At 32.6% G+C, this 25,444-nt stretch overlaps 1 long non-coding RNA gene across 1 annotated transcript; it reads left to right on the top strand.

The window, feature by feature from the left end:
- The first annotated feature begins 513 nt into the window (after positions 1 to 513).
- Positions 514 to 5,871, top strand: LOC139517080 (uncharacterized). Its single transcript, XR_011663076.1, has 2 exons — positions 514 to 1,140; positions 1,478 to 5,871. It is a non-coding gene; the product is annotated as an uncharacterized lncRNA (long non-coding RNA).
- Positions 5,872 to 25,444: the final 19,573 nt, after the last annotated feature.

Genomic DNA, 25,444 nt, shown 5'->3' on the forward strand with positions numbered 1-25,444 from the left:
CTTAAATTCAGTTATCGCCGGGGCCACTCACGGATTGTGTTTCATGTTTTAGATTTACCCGACATGAGTGACGTTATATTCTGTGACGTCATTTATCCCTTTTTAGAATTTCATCGCAGCAAGCAAGATGTTTAAATTTTGTAAGCGGTAAACTTAAAAATTGAAATGGTAAAGTAAACTGTGTAAGAATTTGTATGGTTATAACCTGACTTATGCTTCTAAGGTGATTAAAAGTAATCTTAGAAAGAATTCGTTTTATCGATTGTTAATTTTTAACCATATGGCATCGCCACGTGGAGAGCACATGGAAAGACTGAATGACAAATTCATTGGTCTCATGAATGGATTATTCGTTTTCATTTTTTATAATTATTTAATTTTGACAAGTGTGAGTAATTAGATGCAACATTGTCCTAAGATTTGCAGATTTAATTTATAATAATGTTTACCAGTCGTCATATTGTATATTTCTACATAAAATTAGATGCACGAGTGTTTTTAATTTAATTTTTTTTTTTTTTTTTTTTTTATATATATTACTTTGATCTCATATCTTATACTATTGAAATTGAGTATTGACAGATCGTCAAGTGCCTATGGGTAAGCCTAACAAATGGTATTTTGCGTTGTAACAGATCATGCAGGTTAGTAACGTGTCTTTAATGATTATGTGTTGTGGGGCAGGTGTTATCTAATGAACTCCCGAAACTTCCGAATTAGAAGTAAATTTGCCTTAAGAGGGTATACATCGGTAATTGTGTATCTAGATATTTCATAGCACATATACAGAAAATATTCCATGAAAGGATATGAACGTAAAAGGGACGTACTCTTTGGGGCGAAGGACCCAGGTTCATAACCGGAAGTTCAACTTTCGATACAAATAAACAAAAATTTGGATTGAACAGAGACCATACCCGGAGTTAAGAAGCAGTAGCTAAAATAAATCATTGCTAAATGTTAGCTTGCTGGTGGATTTAAGCAAATATTAACATCTGTATATATCCGGCTGTACATTTTGCGCGTACCTATACACATTTGTGTACTAAAAATTGTCAAGAGTCATTCATCACAGTGACATGTACAAATGTATACATTTTATAGTTACTACTACTCTCTAGACTAGACTAGGTCGATATGGTATGAATAGTTCAGTTAGATCAAGAATTTAGCCATATGTCAACAGGCCACAGCTTGAATTATTGTTGACGTTGTAATAACGAATCCGTAATAACTCAATTATATACTAATATAACACTATGTTACTATCAACTGACTATGGATTTTAGTTTATATAAATCTGTATATATACTAATTTTGAATTATTTTTAATTATTGTAACTATTATTGACACAACCACATGTATGAGTATACATAATTTTTAATTGTTATTGTTTCTTTGTACAGTTATTTGGTTTTGTTCTGTCAATGCTATGTAGCATGGGGAAGCTAATATTTACTTTTTGTTGAGTTGTAGCACAAGTTGGGTAGATCAAGTAGAGACCTTGCTCGGCCACAGAACACGGCCAAGGATTGTAACTGGATCAGAGACTTGGACAACAAGGCCACACCAGTTTTTTACAAATGGGTTACCAGACTGGACTGGATTCACGACTCATCACGCCACTAACTCAACTCCTTTGGTCACATACATTTGTACATTGGATCATCATCGATGTTATTTATGCTTACCCCTAGAGCTTCGCATTGGTATGATTCAGTTGAAAAAATTTCAGGTAATCGTCAGATTTTTTAGTTAAAAGCAGTATATTACTTTTAAGTTAAACCAATTTAACTCATGTACAAAATGTACATGTGATTCCAACATATAACAAACTTATTTATATAGATTAAGACAACTTTTTCTTTTCTTATGGGTAGGATTGAAAAGATTTGTGTAACGTTTATATCTCAGTTTCTAAACTTAAAATTGCTGAATGTGTTACGTTTACAAATTTTTATGGCCATACAATGATGGGATGCCACATCATGTGCTTTAAATAAAAAACTTTTGTAAATATGAGGTTACATTCGATATAATTGTTATATAATATATTACATTGAAACTTTTAAATGTTGTTTGGTATTTAGCACTTTTTGAATGGAGGACGCTATCGATTTATATAACATTATAATATTAATATTTATCTTGTTTAATAACCTGATAAATAAAAAAGATTTTTTTGTAATGTTAAATTCTCTCTTATTATAAGTAATTGGATAACCATATTTGGTATGTGCGTACCTTGCAGGTCCTCATGTCTGTCAGACAGTTTTCACTTGACCTCAACCTCATTTCATGGATCGTCCTGAATATGCTTGAAATATTGGCCACGGGAAGTTAAGCAACCAACAATCAATCATCATTTCATGGATCAGTGAACAAGGTTAAGTTTTGGTGTTCAAGTCCATATCTCAGATACTATAAGCAATAGGTCTAGTATATTCAGTGTATGGAAGGACTATAAGGTGTATATGTCCAACTGGCAGGTGTCATCTTACCTTGACCTCATTTTCTTGGTTCAGTGGTTATAGTTAAGTTTTTGTGTTTTGGTCTGTTTTTCTTATACTATATGCAATAAGTCTACTTTAATTGGTGTATGGAATGATTGTAAGGTGTACATGTCTAGCTGACAGGTGTCATCTGACCTTGACCTCATTTTCATGGTTCAATGGTTATAGTTAAGTTTTTGTGTTTTGGTCTGTTTTACATATACTATATGCAATAGGTCTACTATAATTGGTGTATGGAATGATTGTAAGGTGTACATGTCTAGCTGACAGGTGTCATCTGACCTTGACCTTATTTTTTATGGTTCAGTGGTCAAAGTTAAGTTTTTAGTTTTGGTCTATTTTTCTAATACCTTGTGCATTAGGTCAACTATATTTGGTGTATGGACATATTTAATAATCCTCTTGTCGTTTACGCTGGTTTTATTTGACTTTGACCTCATTTTCATGTTCCATTGCTAAGTTTTAAGGTTTGTGTGTTTTGGTGTGTTTTTCTTTATTTATAAGCAATAAGTCAACTATATTTGTTGTATTGAAGATTTGTTAGCTGTACATGTCTGCCTGGCATGGTTCATCTGACCTTGACATCATTTTCATGGTTGATTGATCAATATTTCCTTTTCTTGGTTAATGTTGGTTTATGTGACAGTTGTAATAAAGCTTTATATTTAGGTCTATCAAGATAGTATCAAGGATTAGTAAAGAAGGCAAGACATTTCAGTGTGTGCACTCTTGTTTTTATATATATACATATATATTAAGGGAAAAAAGGGGTCCAATGGTATTATCTTGTAATCAACTTTTAATCTTGACAAGTTTTTTTATTTTTTTTTATTTTTTAAATTGTCAGTCGCAGTTAAATATATACATGTATGTACATGTAATATTAGCAAATCTAGAACAAACTAAGTAATTATTTACAGCTTGTCTTGCAGTCTGCTTCACTGCTAAAAATCTTGAGTATTTAGGTGTCAACAGCTTAATTTATATATATACTGTATAGAATGTATTGTAATCTTCATCCTGGGGGATTCTAGAAGTTGCCCAATTTATTAGTATCTTACGCTGTATGTTTAGGTGCTGTTTGTTATTTTAGGCTGGTGCTTTATGAGGAACTTTTCTTTGCATAATGATTGGCCCTACTGGTTGCTGGGCAACAGTTGATTCCAAATTATGGTTGTTATTTATTATGGAAATTATAGTACAGGTTGAATTTCAGTAACTTTAGCATAATGCTTGGACGTTTTGTTTGTTATGCTTTTAATTATGAGGGTATCTACATGTAGATGTTGATAAGCACTTGTTTGTTTTTTGTGTAACACAGGTCATCCTTTATAACTTTAACCAGGTGTACCTTGTTTAATCTAGGCCTTGTGGCTTGTGATATCCAAGTTCAAATCACCTTGTCCTTTAATGTAATAAAGCTGTCCTTTCATTGATTTTGAAGGATTATAAAATCAATAATTGGGTTGAAGATCCAATACTGACACTTCATACAGGGTTTTCCAGAAGAATTATTATTTTTCTTGATTTATTATGCTTTAAATTGTAATCATATTACTATGTAGCTATACTTCCTGTAGCTATTTGCCATACAGAGTTGTAGGAGATTTTAATGTTTGATGTTTTAATAGTAGAATCCTCAATAGTAAGTATGTTTTTGTAGCAGACTGATATCCTCCAGATGGGGTTGACTTAGGTCTAGGCATGGAAATGTTTTTTGTGGTGGCATATTTGTCGCATGTTAAACGTTAACTCAGAATATACATGTATAATGAAACTGTAAGGATCCAACATAATTTTAATAAACTTGTAGTGGTATTGACACAGGTAGTTCTAGAGTGGGTCTTTGTCAATGAGATGTAGAACATGACCAGAAGGAGTGTGAAATTCATCATTCTTAAGTAAGGATGGTCGCAATTGAGACCAATGCAAACTGGACTGGTGCTGCTATAACATTTACAACTATTTATTGCCTTTATAATAAGCTGTCGGGTTGCTACATAAAATATCATGATTCGATCAGATCAGAACTTTTTCACTGGATGTTTTTCACTTGGCACTCTTAACCTGCTTATGAAATGAATTCTTAAACATCTTTATATTATTGGTTGATATACTATAATATACTATATTTTATGATATACAAATACAATCAACTATTTATGGTTTGCTGTAGTTTTGGTAAGTATTTTTATCTGTGTAGCCTAGGCAAATATGTTTTGAACTTTTGAACAGTTGTTCACAAATCTTCATCTAGATTATTTAACATATATTATGTACCAGTTGTACTTTAAATAAAAATATCTATTTATCTATCTAGACATCATATATATGGACCAAGTTGTACGTTCAGTAAAATATCTATCCAGCTATATATGTACCAAGTTGTACGTTAAATAATATCTATCTATCTAAATTATTTAATATATATATGTACCAAGTTGTACGTTAAATAACAATATCTATTTATCTATCTAGACATTATCATATATATGGACCAAGTTGTACGTTCAGTAAAATATCTATTTATCCATATATGTACCAGTTGTACGTTACATCATATCCATCTATCTATCTAGATTATTTAATATATATATGTACCAAGTTGTACGTTAAATAAAATTATCTATTTATCTATCTAGACATCTAGACATTATCTTATTATGGACCAAGTTGTACGTTCAGTAAAATATCTATCTATCTATATATGTACCAAGTTGTACGTTAAATAAAAATATCTATTTATCTATCTAGACTTTATCATATTATGGACCAAGTTGTACGTTCAGTAAAATATCTATCTATCTATATATGTACCAAGTTGTACGTTAAATAATATCTATCTATCTATCTAGATTATTTAATATATATATGTACCAAGTTGTACGTTAGATAAAGATATCTACCTAACTGAGTTATCTCATATCTGGTTCACAGCTTTGCAGCGAACCGCCCTTTTTATGGCGGTTGACAGAGTCTCTGTTTTCCTCCGTCAATGTGGCAGAATTCGCTGCATAGAATCTTAATGTTAACTATGAAATTTTAGGTTTTTGGATAATACAGACTACACTTGTGTATCCCACGGTGTTTTCTAAATTTTAAGCACCAGTGTATCCCACGGTGCATTTCATATATATCTATCTTCACATATATCTATCTATCTACCTGGTTGCCATATTATCTTCGGGTAACCGACCATAGATCTATCTACATATACATGGTCTATGGTCTTATCTATCTATCTACAACATATCTTAGTATCTATCTACAACATATCTATCTACATGTATATATATTATATATTATATGAATTTATCATATTATGAATAAAAGCTGTGGCCAGATATCGCCAAACCATATATGTATTTTGTTTTAATGGCACCATCTGAGATAATGGAATTTAAGTTAATAGACTTAAATTCAGTTATCGCCGGGGCCACTCACGGATTGTGTTTCATGTTTTAGATTTACCCGACATGAGTGACGTTATATTCTGTGACGTCATTTATCCCTTTTTAGAATTTCATCGCAGCAAGCAAGATGTTTAAATTTTGTAAGCGGTAAACTTAAAAACCCGCCCTCCCACTCCTTTTTATTGAAAAAGATACTGCTCTTTTGTATTTATTTTTCAGGTTTTGTCGGTGATAGTGGTGATACAGATTTGACTGATGATGTTAACTCGTTTGCTGTTGAGAAAAGTGACTTTTATTTTTGAACTTTGAGCATCATAAATATATTCCCGTAAATGGCAGAATTCGCTGCATAGAATCTTAATGTTAACTATGAAATTTTAGGTTTTTGGATAATACAGACTACACTTGTGTATCCCACGGTGTTTTCTAAATTTTAAGCACCAGTGTATCCCACGGTGCATTTCATATATATCTATCTTCACATATATCTATCTATCTACCTGGTTGCCATATTATCTTCGGGTAACCGACCATAGATCTATCTACATATACATGGTCTATGGTCTTATCTATCTATCTACAACATATCTTAGTATCTATCTACAACATATCTATCTACATGTATATATATTATTAACATACTATATAGTAAAAAATCATTTCTGTAGATCACCGAAAGGGGAAGTGGTCTAGAACACAGTATTATTTTATTTAGGGGGTTCACTATACACGCAAATTTTTATTAGTCTTCACTTCAAGGTTAATCGAGCAAATTTTATTTAATAAGGCTTTTTACAGTTTTTTTTACTTTACTACGGGCTCATTAGGATCTTAAATCTTATTTTATTGCTGTGTCCACAATAGACACAGCAATATTATTCTACGTATTTCACCTGTATCGGTTTGGACAATTCCATGGACTATTCCATACACACACCATTATGCTTAAGGGGTTTTCATATGTCATGTCAAGATGATATCGGCTATTTACCGTTGTTTGCCACAAAAAAAAATCTGGTAAAGTCACTTTTCTGAAAAACCAATATAAATATAGTTAACATATTTATATATTTAATCTAACTGTGTCCATTGACCCGAATTTTTTAATGACAACACACACCTAAAATTCGTTTTGGTCTATTCCATGACATTTGCGCGGGAAATATTCATCCAGAGACTTTAATAATTTTAATGGACGTTCATTTGGAAAATTGTTACTATCTATTTTATGTGAACAATTGTCATATGTTTTTGTTTTTCATACATTTAAAGGATCAACGTTATTTAAATTCCGTATATCTTCATTTGACATCAGGTTTGTACGCATTTAGTCTCTTCTCTAGTCTATAATCAAAACTGAAGGCCGCGAAGGGACACATGTCATGATGACACGTGCTGCACAATCCCACACATTTCACATTATGTAATAAAATTCTACTGTTTGCGATAAAAATATTCACTGTTTAGGGGTGTTGAAATTAGGTCTTACATAGTTGATGCGTATCCGATCCGTGATTTGTATATATTTCAATGGTGCTCTCGGTAAGGCCAAAAAAATATATGTTTGATTATGGGTACCTGACCGATCCTATTTTGAGCACCCACCCTAAGCCATTTTATTGCCGTCGTAAGAAATAATCCAATCATTATAAATAGGGGAACTCTCGCCCCATGGACAACTCGGACCACACAATTCAAAATCATGGCACAAAAAATAAAATGGACAAAATAATAAAAAGAAAATACCGACCTACCTACCTACCCTACATATTTTGATGATGTAACCTTAAACAGACATGTTAGTTTTCTCGTTTGAATTGTTTTACATTGTCTTATCAGGGCCTTTTATAGCTGACTGCGGTATGGGCTTTGCTCATTGTAACATGTACAACAATCAAACATCAACCCACACTAAACTGAATGTAATTGAAAGACATCTAGAGGTTGATATCAGAGGTGGATTTAGGGGTGGGGGCCCTGCTTTTTGAGAAAAAATTTGGTTGCTGATATAGGGAATCACTGAATCGTGACTGGAGCGAGCCCCCTCTTAGGTCAGTCAGTGGGCTCCCACTTTAGAAAATTTCTGGATTCGCCACTGGATATACAGTATCGAACAGAAGATAAAAAAGGGAACAATATGGTGAATTTTAGAGATTAATATTATTTCATGTACATGCATTTGAAATATTTAAGATATATTGTTTCCCTTTTTTTTGTTCTAGGTTCCACGGTGACCTAGCTTCCATTTTCGAAAACTGTGATTTCAATGCTAGTCTATTAGAGGGATATTTCCTTTTCATTGGTTGTAGATATGGAATCTTATTTTACCATGAAGTCAGATTTGAAAATGACTTTGGGAATGAAGATATCGTAAAGACTGAATGTCAGTTTTAGTCTTATATATCTATAATACTAAAATTACGAGGTCCAATTTGTCAGCCGTCATCGCGTAAAAACGACGAATCAAAGAATTCGACTTTATATATAATATAACTAATATAGTACAAAGGCACATGTAGATTAAAAATTACACCACTCCAGGCCCTTTTGTTTTCCACGTAATTAATGTTGCCAATAATTAAGAAGTTCCGGATCGAGTCCGATACCGATACCAAAAATTAATAGTATATTCACCTGTTACCGATTACCTAATTTGTACGTTCCGCGTCTGACAGGTGCACCACCAAACGGTGTATTCAGGATTAATATGCTATATACACGGGTCGTATCCACAGGGTTGAAACTACTAAATTGTCAAATTTTAATCAGTTTAGACTTTCTAAGATACATTGTAACAATACAAATACTAAAATCTGGACTAAAAATAAGGCGTATAGGTAAAGTTTTCAATTTGTTAGCCGGCATGACGTAAAACAGCGAATCAAAGAATTCAATTTTATTTACAACTAATACATGTATGTATATGACAATGCTGTTGATTAAAAAAATACTCCATTCCAGGAACTTTTGTTTTTCAAATAATTAATATTACCAATAATTGATAAGTTCCAGTTCGACGGTTTCAATCAGAAAGATTTGAAAGCAGAGAAACTTGTGTATCGTTTAATCGGCATAACTTTATCAGATAAAAATACTAATACTAAAATAAGGCTTGCACATAGTTATATACGTTAACTCAGTCATGGACCTGCGATACCACGTGTCTGTTCTAGTGTACTTTATAATTTTAGTCTTGCATGTACATAATTATGTGTACATATATCACTGATTCAGTGGCAATGGTAAATAGACACTGACAAGTCTTAGATAATATTTTATAGTTTTGAATGTTTTGTCCGTTGACTAAAATTAGGTGGAGGTTTGTGTGTTCTTATTTCCAACAGAGGTAAACTCAACACATATCAATATGTGCATGAAGCAAATTGATAGTTGCTAGATACGGAATGATTGTACCACAAGAAAGTTTAAACCTGTGTGTATATACTTAAAATATGATAAAAAAAATCATGTCTTTTTCAGGACTTTTGAATCCAACCATGTAGTATGGAATGTTTTTGAGATGTGGTTTTGGTCGATGGATGTTAATGAAGGACCTGTAGTACAAAGTATATCACTGAATTTAGCTCTTTGTCTAAGTGTATTATTGAATACTTTGCTTTGAGCTCAGTTCATTGTTATGCAAATCATTCTTTGTGAAATAAAGATTTGACAGAAAACTCTCTCATGTACAAGGATTTGTCAAAGTAGTATCACCTCTATTTACAATGTAAGTATTAGGGAGATAAAAGCATTCTATATTGATTTGAACCAAATATATTATAAAAAAAAAGAACAAATGTACCCGAGAATGCTACTACCACTACTAGCAATATGATGCTAGGTTGTTTTAATACATCTACTAGCTGCCTACTGATGACTCGGTTCTGAGTAAATGGTCCTTCAACTATGCAGGGAAAAATTATAAGGCATATCTAGGCTTATCAATTTCTAAAACAATATTTCATCGTACATGTTTGAAATTTTTAAACAACCACAGAAATTTTTGCAGTTGAAATACATGTATGTATCCTGTCGTCGTCTTCCCAAGACGGATGGTTTCCAGATAATAACTTCAGTATAAGTAAAAAGGAAGCCTTAATTATAACATACTGTGGATTCATTTATTTTCGTGGGTACCAATTTTCGTGGATTAAAGAAAGTTTGCATTTTGTGGATATTTAATTTCGTGGTTTTGCCGAAGTCTGCATACAAGCCTATAGAAAATTTGTTAATCGTTGAACATTTAATTTCGTGGTAAGACTCTAGCCACAAAAGCCACGAAAATTGGTATCCAAAGAATAATAATGCATCCACAGTAATATTTATAATCATAAAAGGAAGCCTGGGATTGTTTTGGGGGGTTATATATATAGTCCCTAAGGTTTAGGAATAAGGGTTCCAAAGGTGACCAAAACAAGCATTAATCTAGTGTCCGTACAAAAAGTTGTGTATAAGTATTTCAATTGTTCTGAAATTGTACCATAATATTGAATACCATAAGTAGAAGGTTGAGGTCTATTTTGTGGGTTATGGGTCAAACAGTCTAGGAATTAAGGGCCAAAAACAAACATTTTTGTAGATTCCAGACAATAAATTTGAGTTATTTCTTTGTCCAGAATGGTTGTTGAATTACCTCAAACCAATGCTTTATGAAATCTTCTTAAAAAATTGGAGTTTAGATTTCTCTGTCCATAATAGTAGTTGAATCAACTTAAAATAATGCTATACATGTATATACACTATACAATGCAAAATTCACTTTACTACCAACTGATAAATTTAAGCAGTCTTTAATAGCCATTCAGTGATTACAAGCACTTTGATTATCATTCTAGGGTTATGCCCTTTCACAAATGGAAAAATTTCTCAAGTTTGTCTCAACTAAATTTAGTGAAATGTGTATATAATGCTTATTACCTCTAAACTCAGTTTAAGTTCAATTTTTGGCAGCTTCACTTTATGTACCTTTTTAACGTTATATGCTAGCGGGGGCATCATCACCATGACTGTATGACATTTATATTTTAATACTTAATGTTTTATTAAAATGAGTAGTTGAATAATTATTGTTGCAAACTCCATTAGAAATTTGATTTGAGATCATTTTTATAACACCACAAAAATTGAAAACTTTTTGGTTGTACATTTGTATCACGTTCGCGTCATCGTCTTCATCCAAAGACATTTGGTTTTAGCACTCTAACTTAAGTCAATAGAAATATATGAAATTTAGACACAAGGTTTATGACCATGAAAGGAAGGCTGGGATTGATTTTGGGTATTTTGGTCTCAACAGTTTAGGAAAAAGGGCCCAAATTTAGCATTGTTCTTGGTTTTTGCTCTATAACTCAAGTATTAGTAAACAGAAATCTATGATATTTTAACATAAGGTCTATGGCCACACAAGGAGGGTTGGAATAGATTTTGGTAGTTTTAGTCCCAACAGGGTAGGATTTAGGAACCAAAAACAGGTCCCAAATAAGCATTTTTCTTGGTTTTTTTAACAATACCTTTAGCATAAGTTAATAGAAATCTATAAAGGTTTATGACCACAAAAGGAAGGTTTGGATTATTTTTGGGAGTTTTGGTCCCAAGGAATAAGGGGCCAAAATTAAACTTTGTTTGCTTTCATCAAAAAAATGAATTATTGTGCTTCTTTGATATGCCAAATCTAACCGTGTTAAGATTCTTAATTTTTGGTCCTGTTTTTAAATTGATCTACATTAAGGTCCAAAGGGTCCAAATTTAAAATCAGCTTGATTTTAACAAAAATGAATTTTTGGGGTTCTTTGATATGGTGAGTCTTAACATGTACTTAGATTTTTGATTATGGGCCCAGTTTTCAAGTTGGTCCGATCAAAAATTGAATTCTTCGGGTTCTATGATATTCTGAATTTAACCATGTATTTAGATTTTGGATATTGGACCAAAATAGGTAAATGTCCAATTTAAAATTTTTAAGTTGAAGTTCTTTATAGACCACATTCAATCTGTGTCAGAAACCTATGTTGTGTCCATACTAGCCCCAACCGTTCAGGTTTCCACCTCTGCAGTCGTATAAAGCAGCACCCTGCGGAGGTTCCATTCATTTGTTTTTTCTTAATTTGTGTGAATTAACATTGTTACAGTAAATGCTAATTACTACACTTGCATACCACAACAAATACTGTATTGGTACATGTATCACTTATATTTGTATCCATATAACAAAACAAAAAATGAAAAGGAATAATTTTGCAATACCTTTTGAGTACTAAATAGCTTTTTAGGTATTTAGACATATTTTAAGACTTATTAAGTAGATGTTGATGATATCTGCTTGACATGCTTCAAATTCGATCAGATTACTTTTGGAGCAGTTATGAGTCTTTGAAGCATGCTCACAAAGGTTCTTTTGGTGAAATCATTTTTATTTTGGTCAAAATTTGTCTTTGCTTCGACCAGCTTTGGAGGAGATATAAAGAATTGATATAAATCAGCACAGAGGTTTACTTCCGATCTTATTTAGCCCCAATAATCATGTCAGACTTAAGCCATTGTCATTACTTAAAACCAATAAATGTATTCTAATCTGAGGAAGAAATTCGACATTTTAATTTTTTTTTTACTAATGATACTGACGATCCACCACAAAGTAATGTAAATAGAACCATACCAATAGTAAGCAAATACATATAAAAAAAGATGAGGTATGATTGCCAATGAGACAATTCTCCACAAGAGACCAAATCGACACAGAAATTAACAATTCCCAGCTACAAAATGTATCCAAAACCAAAGATGTAGAACATGTTCTATCATAATCATTTGGTAACTAATGTAATTACTGTCTCCCCATGTCTGTATTGAACATAAAAAAATATCAAATAAATAACACTCCTAATGCTCAGATCGGTTGTCACCGTGCAACACAGTTATTAACACCATATAGGAAAAACATAGAACTTTATTGTCATAAGACACTGTCAAACATCCAAACACACTATCCACACTCATCTGTGTCCACACTTGTATATTATATGAATTTATCATATTATGAATAAAAGCTGTGGCCAGATATCGCCAAACCATATATGTATTTTGTTTTAATGGCACCATCTGAGATAATTCACAGAACCTTGTGAAATAGAGTCCCATTGTATACTAGAATGAAATTCAAAACAGTGTGGCTGTGGCCATTGATTGACACATTTAATTCATCCATTGACTGGGACAATTTACGTGAACGTTTGTCTGAAACGACCACTGTTCACGACGTACCTACGATAGACATTTAAACTGTGGGGTCACCAAAGGTTTCTTAACGCCTTTAATTATAAAATAATTCGAAAAAATAATCAGGAATAACCTTTAAGTTTTGATTTATATAATTGATATAAATCAAAACATCGTGTTATTTCTGATTAATTTTTTTGAATTACTTTATTGAGGTGTTGAGAACCTTTGTTGACCCCATAGTTTAAGTGTCTTTAAAAAGTACATACATTTGTATTGAGCAGTGGTCGTTATACATACAAACGTTCACCTAAATTGTCCCAGTCAATGGATTAATTTAATGTGTCAATCAATGGCCACAGCCACACTGTTTTGAATTTCATTCTATGTAAGGTACTCCCAATCAATATATAGGATTCTATGTAACAGTGAATTTGTATAATAAGGGATTATGTAGAATCCCTGTTTTTTCAGGGAATATGTATAATCACTAAAACCATTAGTTATTATATATAATCCCTGAAAATGACCAGTGATTATCACTGAACATTTTCAATAATTATTCTACAAATTCCCTAACATTATTTCAGGGATTATCAATAATTTAAGCATCCTTGTTTGATAATTTTTTTTTAATATAGACAAGTTGTCATTTTTTCCTTTTATATTCCTTGCCAGATGAAATATTTTTGCTTTTAAAAACAGAGGATGATCATACAGATATAACCAGCACAGGGTTTTGAGATACAGTTGAAGACTTCAAAATTAATAATATCAACATTCCCTGTATAGAGATAACTTTAAATGTATTGTTTGTTTTTATTAAAAAACAGCTTCAAATGTATTGTTTGTTTTTATTAAAAAAACAGCGTCAAATAGATATTGATCGTTTTGTTTTTATTAAAAAACAGCGTCAAATAGATATTGATCGTTTTGTTTTTATTAAAAAAACAGCGTCAAATAGATATTGATCGTTTTGTTTTTATTAAAAAAACAGCGTCAAATAGATATTGATCGTTTTGTTTTTATTAAAAAAACAGCGTCAAATAGATATTGATCGTTTTGTTTTTATTAAAAAAAACAGCGTCAAATAGATATTGATCGTTTTGTTTTTATTTAAAAACAGCGTCAAATAGATATTGATCGTTTTCTTTTGTTAATCCATAGAGCATATTATTTGTTTTATATGTAATCCAAATGATGAAGAAGATAGTGGAAAAACTGTGTTTTTTTTCCTCTCAAATGAACAAGAAATTCAAACTAAAAAACTTACGCATCCAAATGTATGAGAAAACAGGTAGAACTGAGGATTGACAAATAGAACAAAGTTTTAGAGGAAGCTGACATTTGGTGTAATCTTCTCATAGCAATTACACAGGGTAAATAAGGAAAGAGAAAACCCCAAAACATAATGGAAATTGTTCACAAAAAGTCTGAAAAAGGATATCGCCTGGCCACAAAACATGGTATCTTGCTCGCACCAGTTCGAGGTTTCTAATTTGCATTTTTTGGAGGTACCCTCAGATGTGTTACTGAACACCTTATTCCTCTTAGGCATGTCATAAAATCTGATTCAATATGTGAAGGAAAAGGTTTTTTTTTTAATCTGGATATTGTGGTAAATACAAACGTGAAGCCTTTTTATTTTAATATATTGTGTTTAACATTTTAATATAATTGTGGCTAAGCTTTTAATTACATTTAAAAAAATTGGGGTTATCATTTCGATATATTGTACTTAACATTTTACAATTTATGTTTATAATAATGTTTTAATATGATTTTATTGAATAAATTATTTGACTTTTATTCATTTTCTTTATAAATAGAACTATTTGTTCATTTCAGTTATTATGTATAATCCGTGACGTTTTTCTAGTGATTATACATAATCCCTGAAAATTTTAGTGATTATATATAATCCCTATATATATACACAATAGCCAGTGATCCATTGACAATACATTTATTTGGGTTTTTTTTATTTACTAATTTAGCTTATATTAAAAAACACTATTATTATCCCATAGTATTTGCAAAGATTAAGGTGGTTTTTTTTTATTAACTATTCAATATTTTAACATCCCACATAGAATTTCATGGCAATGGAAAATTTATCATAGTGAAAATAAAGTCTATAATTATCAAGACTTTATTCAATTTCTCCTTGAAATTTGAAGACGCCCTTGTAGATTTAAAAGTACCTTAGAATTATGCAGATCTTAAAGTAAGGTTAAAATATATCTAAGAAGGTGTAGGTACAGCATAACGGAAGCAAAAGTTTTTTGCTAAGGAGATTATATTATATTATATAATACAACCTCTTTAGTGTTATCGAGTATTTTCAAAGATAACTGTACATCAAGTATATACTAATTTTTGATACAGGGAATGTATCATCATCGCTTTTGACTCAACTGTCCCTCATAGTCAATTTCTAAAAGTACATTGTTCTTATGTTGTGCTGTTACACCCCGGCCAATGTAAGGGTGAGGGTTGAGCACAACATTCTGTCCAAAGCCAAGAGCCTGTATTGATGCGGCTATCGTTAGTTCATGTCTATCATACTTTGGTTTTTTTTTAATTGCTTTGACACAAGTAAGTCAGCTAATTTTCTCGTTAGAACTGTTTCCATTTTCATGTAGTGGTCTTTCATAGCCGACTATACTGTATGGGTTTTTGTCATTGATGTCGGTATATGATTGCATACAACCATTTCATTGTAGCTCTGGTGAATAGTTGTCTCATTGTCAATCATACCACATCTCCTACTTTTCGTCCTGATATGCATTAAATATTTGCAACTGGACATTATATAACCAACAATCAATCAATCATGTTATTTGTTAGTCAAGATAGGAAACAGACAACTGTTTCTGTTATATCTTTTATTTCAAATTCAACTACGATTGGTATAATAATCAAATCATAGCTATTAAAATCCAAACAAGGAAATCATTGGAAACAATCGTATTCAAATTAGACAGAGAGGCAAACAATGCGTAGGGTTACAGGGAAATGTAAATAAAATCGATTATATATCCTAATGATGTTGTGAGGATATCCAAAAGATAAGATGCACCTTAACTTAATTGGTAGAGGTGTTTTTGTTTTGACACACTAGTGTAAATAGGATTTAGAAAAGTAAAGGTGATATATATGAGTCATACATTCATGACAAAAAAACTAACAAATTATCTATACGGTGATGACATTTGCGCCGATTTTGAAAATTTTCATTCTTTCATTTGCGCCGATTTCATTTTTTCATTTGCGCCGATTTTATATTTGCTCCTAATTAGATTTACAGGTACATGTACTGTACTATACCATTGATAAAATCTGGTTATAATTGTTGTTCATTTATGTTTAAGGTAATTTTCATTCATATTGTTCTTGAACTTCGTTGTAACATGATGGACATATTACACACTGAAACGAGCCGAGGAGTCAATTCTTTAATCATCGAGGGCCATACATATCGGAAGGTTAGTGTCCTGAAACAAAACAACTGTATATATCTTATAAATGTACCATAAATTGTGTAAAGCCAGGGTACCACGGATTCTATTGTCAAAACACTGATCGAGCATAAACATGTGGCAGATGTCAGAAAGACAGAGGTTAAAGAACTACGGGTACTGTCAAGAAAAACGTCTGGAGGTGTATCATGTAGGCCCTCTTCCATCTCCCCGTAGTGAGCAGGGGACAACAGTAATATATACATGTTATGATTGACAATTCATTACATTTGTACAAATGGTTAATGGAAGAGGTCTAAAATGATAAATGAAAAATAATAGACTCTGATGGAGAGTTCTCTTATTTGCACTCATACCACATCTTCTTATATCTATTCACCTGTAATCGGCGCAAATGAAAAAAAAAAATCGGCGCAAATGAAAAAAAAAATCGGCGCAAATGAAAGAAAAAATCGGCGCAAATGCAAAACGCCGATCTATACAAGTCAAATTTTATGAAACCTTTTTAGAATCGGATTACACTACGAATAAAATTGTGAATGGAAATGGGGAATGTTTCAAAGAGACAACAACCCGACCATAGAACAGACAACAGCAGAATGTAGTTGACCAGACTATTCAAGAATTGGTTGCTTTTGTGTCATCTCTTTCGAAAATAATGGTTTATAACAGCTCTTGTAAGATCGCCATACGAAGATTTGTTAATTAAGTAAGATCACAATATGAAGATCTGTTAATTAATAACAGTATCTAATCTAAATTCAAAAAGGTGACTGGTGAAATAAGAAATATGGTCACTTAGGTCTTCTTCTAACCAGCAGAAAAACACTACCAAAGTGGGCCGTCCGTTCAGTGGCGGATCCAGAAATTTTCATCAGTGGGGGCCCACTGACTGACCTAAGAAGGGGCCCGCTCCAGTCACGCTTCAGTGATTCCCTATATAAGCAACCAAATTTTTTCCCAAAAAGGGGGGGGGGCCCTGCCCCCACTAAATCCGCCTATGCCGTTTGGCTGTTCGGTATGTATTAGTTAGCATTAACATCTGGCCAGAATTTCTGTCTATATCCAATATACACTCATTTGCCATTGGCAAAACAAATAATCCTGACCTTCATCTGAATTGCCCCTAATAAGGACCTACCAATTGAATTATTTCTAATTTACTCTCATCCTGAACATGCATGAAATAGCCACTGAACGGTTAGCAACCAACAATCAATCAATCCATAATTGCATAAGTTATGACTATTCTTATTATAGATAAAGGCATATATTTCAATAAACCTCAAAATGATAGAACTTGTTATATTTGTAATTGCGATGTTATTGAGGATGACAAACATGTGTTATTTTAATTGTATGATTTATCAAAGTATATAAAAAAAAGATTTATCAAAGTATCAGAAAATTATTTCAAATCTTATGATTCCATTGTAATGATAACAGACGTTGGATTAATTTATAGATTTATGTACATTTGATGAAAAGTCTTTTTATGTCATATAAATACTTTAAACAATTATCAATTTAGCAAAACATACAGCTCTATATTTCTAAACAAAGTGTACATCACTCCAAAAATCATGCAACAAAGACGTTTGAAAGTGTTCTCCGACGTCCTTGAAAAGTTAGTTGTAAAGAAGATTAAGATTTTGCGAAATCTTCAAAACGCTAGTATAACATGTAAATAATGCTTCTTTAGGAGGTAAAAAACGAAAGCACTGTGATCTTTTATTTCAAATAACCAATACTCGAAAGAAAATTTGTAAGTTTTTTTAATGAATGTTCTTTATCTTGGTAAACATATGTTTTACCGTTATGGTTGTCACAGCAAGTGTGATATTTATAACTTGTTAGTGGTGTGTTGCTTTTATTTTTGGATTTAACACGATCTAAAGGTCCAAATCTGGAGGTGTATCTTGTAGGCCTTCTTCCATCTCCCCGTGGTGAGCAGGAGACAACAGTTATATACATGTTATGATTGACAATTCATTACATTTGTACAAGTGGCCAATGGAAGAGGTATAAAGATAAATGAAAAATAACGTGACTTGGATTGAGATTTCTCTCATTGCCACTCATACCACATCTTCTTACGTCTATTCCCCTGAACCCCAAGGGTGACTTGGGAATAGAAATATGATCACTTGGTCTTCTTCCGACCGGCAGTAAAACGCTTGCCGAAGTGGGGCGTCCGTTTGGCTGTGCGGGATGTATTAATTTCGCAGTCACGTCCGGTCAGAATGGGGACGTTAAATCCGATGTCTCGTGTAAACAGAGTGCCACGCTCTTTGCACGTTAAGAACCCTTGCAACAACTCTTTGAGGGCTCGTAGGTGGTCTGTTGCAGAGCAAAATTTCTATCCCTATCCAATATACCCTCATTTTCCAGTGGCAGTTCAAATTTCCCCAGACCATCATCCCAAATGGCCTCTATTATGACAAGACATATCTATTCTATTTATTGTGAACTTGTTCTCGTCCTGAATATGCATGAAATATTTGCCACTGGACGTTAAGCAGCCAACAATCAATCAATCAATCCATTCACCTGTAATTTACCTGTAAAAAAATCGGCGCAAATGAAAGAAAAAATCGGCATAAATGAAATGCAGATCGGCGCAAATGCAAAACGCCGGTTTAAGAGGTAATGTTAACATAACAAAAGACATTGTATTTCGTCACAAGATGATGTTTTTTTTTCTATTATTGTCAAGTTTTGAACTATTTCTAAGAAGATTGGGTCTTTTATTGATCATTTATTATAAACTGGAATTTATTTTAAAAAGTTTTGTATAATTACTTAAATTTCTAATATATATTTATACAAACATAAATGTTGTTTGTGCTGTATTTAGACCCTTTTACAACGAAATTTGTTTTACATGCAAACGTATAAAAATTGCGGTTTTTATCCAACACAATCATAGGTTTGAACGCTAGTTTTCAATTTATTCTTGTATATATATATATATATTATAAACAAGTCTAAATTGAAAACTACGTTCAAACCTTTGATTGCGTTGGATAACAACCGCAATTTTTATACGTGTGCATGTAAAACAAATTTCGTTGTAGAAGGGTCTAAATACAGCACAAACAACATTTTCAAAAAAAACAAAAAAGTGAAAAAGTATATTTAAACAAAACGCATTTGACTAACAGGTTGAATATATAAAAGAAGATCTGGCATGATTGCCAATAAGATAACTCTTCACATTAGACCAAATGACACAGAAATTAACAACTTTAAGCCACTGTGTGGCCTTCAACAATGAGCAAAGCTTATACCGCATAGTCAGCTATAAAATGCACCGAAATTTCAATAAAAAAATCCAAATGAGAAAACTATCAGCATAATTTATGTACAAATAATGAACGAAAAAATATGTAACACAGCAAAATACGACAATCACTAAATTACAGGCTCCTAACTTGGTATAGGCATATAAAGAAATTAAATATGGATGGGTTAAACATGTTAGTAGGCGCCCAACCTCACTTATCCTGTAACAGTAGCGCAACAGAACAATACAATAAACGGCTTGAAATGTTAGAATTATACAGTTTTTATTCGTCCTATGCCCTTTTGTGCAGTTTTGAACTGTTTTAAATCTTAAATATCACTAAATTATGAAACCCACTGAATTAAAGAAGAAAACATCCTTACCAACACACATTCTTTCCAGTGTATTCCGTCCCAGTACATTGTAAATAAAACACAGAGTATAAGACCAAATTCAGCTTGTTGCAAATCATTTTTCTAACATAATTGCGAATAAAACATGCAATAGATAATTATTTGAAAATACCGGACGTTTTGTTTAAAGGAAACGGCTCTTGAAAATGAACTTTCAATTGCATAACATTAAGGAAATAGAAATTTCATTGAAACATCAGTTAATTCATTTGATTAATTGCAGTAACTTTGAAGTTATTATGGTTATGAACGGTTCAACTAAGCAAAAAGGGACAAAGATAAAAGTCACACTGTGAACACAGGACATTTGTTAATTATACGCGCTGGAGTTGATTTAAACCCAAATATTGGAAACCCAACAGTTTTTGAAATCATTTCGCAGATAAAGAGCAAAATCAATCGAAATAAACATTAACAAAGTTGTACATGCCTGGACTTAGAAATACTTCCTTGATTTGGGCTCTTTGTTTTTTGTTTCAAAAAGTCAAAAAATAAAAAAAATAGAGATTTTCTTCAGTTTCACAGTAAAACCATCACAAATATCAGTCACATGATCAGACATTAAACCGGAAGTAAACACACACCTCTTTAACTATCCCGTCTCGGACTATTCGGTCGTTCTACTAACATGGCCGAACTTTTAGCAAGTAATACATAATACCCTTGAGTTGACCAATGGACGAAAATTAGCTTCTTACATTAAGTTATTATCCTACTTTATATTTTCTCTGCACTTAATTGTCTCTGTTTGTTCATAAACCGTTGACTAGTGTTAAATAAGCAAAACAACTCAGCACTTATCACATCACTTGTTATGACAATCATAACGGCCAAAAAACTGCCACGACTAAGTACCACTGTCATTTTCATCACATATATCTGTCTAGACATAGCAGTCTGCACTATAACATCAGTTTTTCAGAAATGTCATCCCTTGCAGAATTGAAATGTTTGCCGCAGACTTGCCGCAAATTGCGGCAAACAAAAAGTTTGCAGGAAAACAGTAAGTAATGTTTTCAGATGTTTGCCGCTAGCTGCAAACTTCCCGCAAGCATTGCAACTTTTTTGCAACAAGTTTACAGAAATATCAATATTTGCCGCAAGATTTCAGAAATCGAACATTGCAGGCATTACACAATATTGAATAGGCATACCTAGTTGGCACTTCATTGAAACTAACAATTTGAAATTGTGAGCTAAAGGTCATGTTGATAGTATTTGATGTATGTTACATATAAGAGATCAAGGAGCCATTTTGGTCCATTAATATAGATATTAAATATGTATAAATTTTGTAGGTACAAATTATTCATAGAACTGTTGATTTAATCAAATAATCAAACATGTAAGTGGGCGCCCAACCCTCCCCAAATCCTAGAACAGAAGCGCAACAGAACAATACAAGACCTGCTCAGTACAATAAACAAACAACGCATATGATAAACAGCTTGAAATGTTGGAATTGAGCAGTGTGTAGGGGAACATGGGCTAAGTGGACACATTATGCGTATAGACACGTTTCAGCTCGCTGGGACATGGAGGAATTTTTCGCTACATTGAAGACCTGTTGGTGACCTTCTGCTGTTGTTTTTTTTTTCTATGGTCGGGTTGTTGTCTCATTGGCACATTCCCCATTTCTATTCTCAATTTTATGATATTTTCCAACCAGGCAGAAGCTAGCGAACAATAGCTAGCGAACAATAAGCCAGCGAACAATAAGGCGATATATCGAGAAACCAAAAAATGAATAAGACAGCAACGGCCGTTATTTTCCACCTGCGTTCGAATAAATTCTGTGTAGACCTTTCTTCATAATTGTTGGCATTTTTTTCATTTCCTATCACGGGCTTGTTGGAGATTAAGGTCTAGATCAAACATCGAAAAATTTCCACATATTTCGGTCATATATGAGTAAGTGTAAAAGAAGTGTTCTCAGTCCATTTTCTTGAGTTAATCGCATCGATTCCACCTTTTATTCCTATCTTCGATCTCTGTCAGATTGATTAATCATAAAAAAATGTATTTGCGCCCAACTTCCGACTGCAAACTGCATGATGCTATTATTAACCAATATATTAGCTTTTAATGCAGCATGTTATTTCTTATTAATTCTGTGTCTACCTCTCCCTTTCAGAAATGGTCTGCAAATTTAGCAATAAGAAATTCTGAAATTTTGCTTTCATATTTTAGTCATTGACGGTTTTTTGGAAGGGTATGTGTGGGATGATTTTTCGAATATTGTAAATTTTGGTTGGTTTTGGATTTTTTTTTTTTGGATGGAAATTTAAGTCACGGTTATTTTTATTTTTTGTGACTTTTTGAAATATCCCGATGGGAACAATGATTCCAGTCATGATTGCTGCGTTCTAAAATCGACCCAAACTCTTCCCTATTTTTAGCTCACCTGGCCGAAGGGCCAAGTGAGCTTTTCCCATCACTTTGCGTCCGTCGTCCGGCGTCGTCCGTCGTCCGTCGTCCGGCGTCGTCCGTCGTCCGTCGTCGTCCGTTGTCCGTCGTCGTCGTCGTTAACTTTTACAAAAATCTTCTCCTCTGAAACTACTGGGCCAAATTAAACCAAACTTGGCCACTATCATCATTGGGGTATCTAGTTTAAAAAATGTGTCCGGTGACCCGGCCAACCAACCAAGATGGCCGCCATGGCTAAAAATAGAACATAGGGGTAAAATGCAGTTTTTGGCTTATAACTCAAAAACCAAAGCAATTAGAGCCAATCTAATTAAAAACCGATCTCTCATCGCTCCTGTTTCTGATATGTCGCGTGGGAGATCTAACGAAACCCGCTTTGAGGTCACATGTGAGTGACCTCGTAGGTGTGTCTTTTTCGACCAATGAAATTGAGTCTTCCACGATCTTGGAAGTTTAACGTAAGGCAAGGGGATGTAACTCATTTTATTTACGACGAAATCGTCAGTCAAAATAATTCATAAACTTTTTTGATTGGCTTATTAATAGGTCGTCAACTTATTTGCATATCTTTATAAATTCATAACTTTTAGTTCACTCACATGTGACCTCAAAGCCGGTGTCGTTAGATCTCCCACGCGACATATCAGAAACAGGAGCATGAGAGATCGGTTTTTAATTAGATTGAATTAGAGCAAATCTGACAGGGGTAAAATTGTTTATCGGTTCAAGATCTATCTGCCCTGAAATTTTCAGATGAATCGGACAACCCGTTGTTGGGTTGCTGCCCCTGAATTGGTAATTTTAAGGAAATTGTGCTGTTTTTGGTTATTATCTTGAATATTATTATAGATAGAGATAAACTGTAAACAGCAATAATGTTCAGCAAAGTAAGATTTACAAAAAAGTCAACGTGACCGAAATGGTCAGTTGACCCCTTTAGGAGTTATTGCCCTTTTTAGTCCATTTTTAACCATTTTTTCGTAAATCTTAGTAATCTTTTACAAAAATCTTCTCCTCTGAAACTTTTTTGCCAATTTAATCCAAACTTGGTCACAATCATCATTGGGGTATCTAGTTTAAAAAATGTGTCTGGTGACCTGGCCATCGAACCAAGATGGCCGCCACGGCTAAAAATAGAACATAGGGGTAAATTGAAGATTTTGGCCTATAACTCTGAAACCAAGGCATTTAGAGCAAATCTGACATGGGGGTAATATTGTTTATTAAGTGAAGATCTATCTGCCCTGAAATTTTCAAACGAATCAAACAACTGGTTGTTGGGTTGCTGCCCCTGAATTGGCAATTTTAAGGAAATTTTGCCGTTTTTTGGTTATTATCTTGAATATTATTATAGGTAGAGATAAACTGAAAACAGCAATAATGTTTAGCAAAGTAAGATCTACAAATAAGTCAACATGACCGAAATTGTCAGTTGACCCCTTAAGGAGTTATTGCACTTTAGAGTCAATTTTTAACAATTTTTCTTAAATTTTTGTTATCGTTTACAAAAATCTTCTCCTCTGAAACTAGTATGACAAATTTAACCAATATTGTTCACAATCATCATAAGGGTATTTAGTTTAAAAAATGTGTCCGATGACCCAGGCAACCAACCAAGATATACGCCATTGCTAACAAAAGAACATAGGGGTAAAATGAAGATTTTGGCTTATAACTCTGAAACCAAAGCATTTAGAGCAAATCTGACATGGGGTGATATTGTTTATCAGGTCAAGATTTATCTGCCCTAAAATTTTCGGATGAATTGGACAACAATTGTTGTTGGGTTGCTGCTGCCGAAATTAATCAACAACACAAGATCTAAAACTTAATAAATATTGTTCAAAATATCAATTATCTATTAAAAGATGTTTTTGGTCATTAAAAAAATAAAGTTCTTCATTTTATCAAGGATTTGTACAGTTAGTTTAACTATACAAATCCTTGATAATGATTTTATATTTTCTTAGAAGTTTAGGAAAATGTTTTTTCAATGTACAGTAATTGTGTCCCTTGTTCTCATTTCCTTGGATAAATCTAATATAAAGTATTGGTATTGAATTAATATTTAGGAACTATTTGAACCATACCATTTACTTTACAAGAATGAAGACTATATATTTTCAGTGTAATGAGTTTTAGTTAATTGTACTTTGTTGTTTAAAAGTTTCTTTGTGGTAATAAGATATAGCAAAAAGAAACTCTTCAATGAAAAGTTAGAATATTCCTTTCCTTTTGCAGTCTGTAGGTGAGTATATGTAAGAGTTTGCATAAGTTTAAAAATATAATGGGGACTCACAAACTGCTTAGTATTTTAGATATAATATCATATATAGATAAATAGGATTAATATAATTAAATGAAGAATCTGATTAGCTAGCATTCAAAATTTAGAATGTAAAATTAAAGTATAAAATAAAAATGACATCATGAAAGTCATGAAAGGGAAGAATACATTACAGATAAAGGACAGCAAATAATATTAACCTGATTGAAATAGCTTAGTTATTATTTATTTCACTGTGTTGTGCAGTTGAGAATAAGGTAGCATACAATTAAATGTTTCTAATTTGCAAACACTTGTAAATTTAGCATTTTTTTGCATGTTCCCAACAATGTCAATGTTGAATGTTGTTGTGGAGAAAACATTCTTGTAAAAGAGAAGGATGAAGTTAAAACAAGTTTTTAATGGAT

The sequence above is a fragment of the Mytilus edulis genome, chromosome 3 (genome assembly GCF_963676685.1).
Source record: "Mytilus edulis chromosome 3, xbMytEdul2.2, whole genome shotgun sequence".
Taxonomy (NCBI): Eukaryota; Metazoa; Mollusca; class Bivalvia; order Mytilida; family Mytilidae; genus Mytilus; species Mytilus edulis.